The sequence below is a fragment of the Cryptomeria japonica genome, chromosome 7 (genome assembly GCF_030272615.1).
Source record: "Cryptomeria japonica chromosome 7, Sugi_1.0, whole genome shotgun sequence".
In the NCBI taxonomy this organism is placed as follows: Eukaryota; Viridiplantae; Streptophyta; class Pinopsida; order Cupressales; family Cupressaceae; genus Cryptomeria; species Cryptomeria japonica.
This window is the reverse complement of record NC_081411.1, coordinates 546,103,233-546,108,500: the sequence shown is the minus strand read 5'-3', so window position 1 is coordinate 546,108,500 and position 5,268 is coordinate 546,103,233. Positions and strand designations below refer to the sequence as shown.

At 33.0% G+C, this 5,268-nt stretch overlaps 1 long non-coding RNA gene across 1 annotated transcript; it reads left to right on the top strand.

The window, feature by feature from the left end:
• The first annotated feature begins 512 nt into the window (after nucleotides 1-512).
• LOC131031132 (uncharacterized) lies at nucleotides 513-4,896 on the top strand. The gene is made up of 2 exons (XR_009102978.2): nucleotides 513-838; nucleotides 4,632-4,896. It is a non-coding gene; the product is annotated as an uncharacterized LOC131031132 (long non-coding RNA).
• The last annotated feature ends 372 nt before the right edge of the window (nucleotides 4,897-5,268 follow it).

Here is a 5,268-nt window from a genome sequence, read left to right as displayed (position 1 = left end):
CCTTGGGAGAATTTGCCCAAATAGCATAAAAAACTCATGCATAACCCTGCCAAGAATAGTCTCTGCTACCAAAAATAGGCCTGCCACTGATATGCATGAAAAAAATACCTTCTACTAAAGATATAACTACCACCTCTACTCAAAATATCCCATTTGAAAAAGCAAACTCTCTATGAAAAATCTGCATGATGTATGCCACCAAATATAGGGAAAAAAGAAAACCCCCTTCCTTCAAAATTGCATGCACTCTTATCATTTTACTCTTGCTTTGAAATTATTTTAGTTCTTTTAATAATATCATTTTATCATTTATTAAAACGATTTGTTTTAATAGATGTTAAAATAAAATTATTTATTTTAATTGCTAAAAATATTTAGCTCTTTTATAATTTAATATATATTAATTAAGATTTTTCAAAAACTAAATCTTAATTAGTATATATATTAAATTACAATATACAATTAAAGAAGAATATTTTTAAGAGCTAAATAGCTCTTAGCCTTTACATATGTGGGCTTACAATACATGCAGGTTAGGTATAATGAACTTAAAGTCATCACCCCAATGGTGATTTGTTTCATCAAAAACAAATAAAATGAACATGCAAAAACCCATATGATAAGATCAAGGCAATGCAACAAAAGGTTCTCTTCGGACCCCAATCTCATTTCATCCACATATGTTGTTTTCATGGAGAAGACACTCTCTCTGTCGCATGAAGATAGGGTTTGGACTGAGCTTTTGCATGGCTCCTCTTTGCATATGTGTGAACTAGAGTTGTGATTGGGGGCTTCGACAGAACTTTGAGTTCAGATTCTTTGTATGGCTCCAAATATGGTGCACATTTCTTTTTTCTCTGTCATTGGGCTTTATTATCATGGCATATTACTGTTTTAGTTGTGAATATATTTAGGGTTTTTGAGTTAGAACCCTAAATATATATAAATAAAACAAGCTTTCTGTATATACATAAAACTATGGCCGCCACATGGCTAGGGTTTTGTATGAACGTCCTTTGTGTTATGTATCTATTTGACTGTAAATGCATGCATTTTTGTAACTCCTTTTCTTCATGCAACTAGGGTTTATCTTTGGAAAATATTTATGAATCATTGATGCCCATAAAGTCTATTTGTTATGCATTCACTATGAATTATGAAAATATCGTGGTTGCTGTAGATGTTACTGTTACCTTGGCGACGCGTGTACTCATGGAGTTGTTGGAGCATCTCTTTCCCCTTTTATATTCACTATTCTATGATGTTGCTTTAGATATTGTAATCATGATTTCCATATACTGTAGCATTCATTTAATCTGACGATGTCATAGTTTGCTTTGAATATATATGCTTCATCCTTTTTTTTTCTATCAGATCTATACCTTAACTCTGAGAAACCACTACTGCTTTCTTGGTCACTGTGTATGACTGCGATTTAGAACTATTTGATGATATATCTCCTTTATCTATCTTTTTTGTATCTGTGACCTTTCATTATCCATTATCAAAGATGCTATGACTGCTATCTCATTGTTTATGACAGTGTCTCCATGAGACTTATTTGAGCTTTCACTCCTACTGTAACTGCATTTATGGCTCCCTTAGGCGCATTTTTTGAGTTTGGCAAATAATCCTCATGATATATTCTTTGGACTGTATGATGCTATATGTTGATGAACTTTACCGCGTTCCTTATGAATATATGTTTATCACTGCACCGTGATTTTATATTTATGTTATGGCTATCACTGAGATATGATTGCCATCCAACTGCACTTGTCACATAACTATATATTCATAATTGGGACCTTAGCATGGTTATTGGAATTATTGGCCTATGACTGTATCATGATAGACATAATTTTGTCATTCACTGTGATAGTGTTTTCATGCTTTGAGCTCGTCTCTTCTAATATGATTATGCTCTGCCCACTATTTTGCTCATGATCCCCCGTATCAGCTGACTGTTCTTTACATGCTGTAATGTGACTACAACTACTCTTTGGCATTTTTTTTTTTTGCTCAAGGTTGTCATACTTCACCAGCCACTATTTTTATACTCATTATTGATTGAATATCTCTAGCAAAGTCTATTACATTGTTATCACAGGGTTTTATATATGATATATAGGCAACATTATCCTTCACTATGATATCTCTGACCTATATATGAAACCTCTATTCATGGAATCTCTATTTTTTGACTGATACATATAGACTATGAGACAGTAACTAGATTTTGACCGTTGTGAACTAATTATTTGGAGATATTTAATTGGAGACTTTGATCAAGGAATGTTACATTATCTATCAATGGGCTGATTTCTTGACATTTGCCAATATTTAAGACTTAGTGTTGTTGCTTAAGATCTTTAGCTTATAAACTGTTTATTATGTTCATGGTTGCTCATCTTGTGTTGAGGGTACCATTGTACCTTTTCTTTAACAACTACTGTAACTGTACATACATCTGATGGTCTCTTTATGCACTTGTTTATTGTACTCAGATTGAGGAAGCCTTTGGAGATGACTGTCTTTGATTGTCATAACTGTGTTGTACCATTTATCTTGGATTTTGTTTAAGACCCTTTGAGATTGTATATTTGTTTGAAGATCTAACTCAACTAGCCTTGTATGACAACTATATCATTGGGACTATATTCGGATTTATAACAATGTGTCCTTGGTACTATGATTTTGATTTCATATCACTGTCTTTTGATGGGCTGCAGCCTCACTGGAGACTTAATATTTAAGACGCATTTCTCATTAGTATGCTCTTATCTTTTCTATGACCTGATATTCTCATTTGTGTAATGTATTACCTGCTTAATCAACAACTTTTGTCGTCTCTAGAAGACAGTATAACATTAATTGCTTTTGAAAGTTGAGCATCTACTATTATTGTATTCTCCTTTTTTGCTTTCCCGTAAACATGGCTACCTTTTAGAGCTCCCAGCCTTTGACTGTCTTTATGAATGTGATGGCAATATTTGTCTCAGATCATTTGTGCACCTTCAATCACTGTCTTATGAAGGACTGATATGAATTTTATTATTCTTTGTACTCATGACTAGTTGTATCTTTATTGACCATTAAAACAATGTTGCTGTTGAATTCTTTATATCATGATTGGATATTAGTTTCTGCATGTATATTGTTATCCATTTTATAATAGCCATAACTGTCCATTTTTTTAGTGTTCTTTCATGCATTCATTATTGGCTGAGAATTGAATCTTGGAGATTGCTATAACAGTCCTATAGCTCCATTTTTCACTGTACTTTTAATGCCTTTGGTCTATGACTGTTATGATCTATTTCAAGATTTGATTTAACAAAAATAAATATTAGTGTCTGCTCTTCTCTTTATGCAAAGGTTAGGACTGTTCATCCATATCAAAAATCATCTCCAGGGAGATAATGGAATTCTTTCTATTTATTGCTATTGTCATGAAGGTCTTCTTATACACTATAATTTGCTTACTTGTTCTTGTGATGCATGTTATCATAGTCTTATATAATTGTAGATAGCCTTTCTTATGTTATTTTACCTGTGTGGAAGTCTGTATTCATCCTTAGGCTATTTCCTTGCTTGTGTTGCACTATGAACTCTTATGGTAGAGATTTATTATAATGTACATTTTAGGCATATAAGGACTATGCCTGTCATATGGTCATTATGTGGCTACATGATTTCATTCTATTTGAAAGACTTTACTCTTGTCAATAAGTTTTCATTTTTTATAGTAGTGGACCCTATTTCTTCATATTGCCTTGTACCTTGGTTGAGGTGAGTTCACTGTCATGTATTGTACAACTTTCAACAATGCTATTATCTCTGCGACGGATCCTATATGATTAATACTATTGCCTGCATTATCATGGTATTATTAGTGCACTGTTACTGGCTCCTTTTGACTGTTATCATTGCCAAATAGTTGCTACAGGTCTTTAATGCACTTAAGACAGTGACTATTTTGCTATTGTGAAAGCACTTTGTTGTGTTTTTTTTATCACTTATTCATTGTTAGCCCATGTCTTAATAATGCTCTGTTATACTACTATGGCTATCAATACTATCTTATACATCTGAAATCTGAATTAATAGTGAGCGCTTTATGTATCTCTGTGAGTACTCACTGTTTGTGTATTATATTTTTCTGAGTCTGATAATTCTTACTTCCATAGTTACTCATGTGATGGCTCTAGTCATCTATCGACCATGGAATACAATTGTATTCACTATTGTATGTGCTATCATTGAATGAAAACTCACATTGTCATTGAGTGACAATACACGGGACTCTGGATACTATTGTGTTCCATGTCTAACAAGATGATTAGTGTCACCTCATGAGTGATGACTGGTATGCTGAGCTTAACCCTTGTGGGAGCCCATTTTAACCCACATACTTGATATTCATGAAATCTGTATCTACACATGAAACAAACAAGTTAGATAAAACATGATACTTGCTGCTATCTCATGGAACTTTCTTCACATTATTCTTTCTTTTTGATCTATATATGCTTGATGTAGCACTGTAAGTACATTGGGAATAACATTATGTATGTAGGAGTGAGAGTTAACCCGAAGCTCTAACAAATATTTTCTCCTTCTTTTTTCAGGTCATCTCTTGGAGTGGACAATAGAAAACTTGGATCAACGGAACTGATCAGAAGACTTCTAGAAAGAACTCATCAACCTATCCAGGCAATGATGGGTTCCCTCTCTCTCTCTCTCTCTCTCTTTCATATATTTTTCTGATTTCTTATGTGTTTACCGTACTATGATCAGAAAGATATCTCTTGGCTATTCCCACGGCTTGTTGGGATTTCATGAACAATTTGATCTTTATAAATAAAAATGTGTTTCATGCAAATGTTTAATTCATATATATCTCTTTTGATTCAAACAATTGCACATTTGAAATAAGATACTTGTATGGCATACATGTTTATTTATAAAGATAGAAAACTTAGAAAAAAATATTGTGTACCTTTCTTCAAAATGCAATGTATAAGGCCTATAACAGGTCATCAATTTAGGTGTAGAAAAATTTGGTAACAGATATATTAATTGCCTCCTTAACAAAATAAAATATTATTTGATATTTTGTTGTGGACAATTATTGTCTTGACTCGTGACGTAATGTCTCACCATGGATTTTGGTCAGAGATATTCACTGGCTAACCTACGTTTGAATCCAAGCAGTTAATTTTGGATCTATGTTGTCGCAGACAATCCAATAGACTCTTTTCTGTA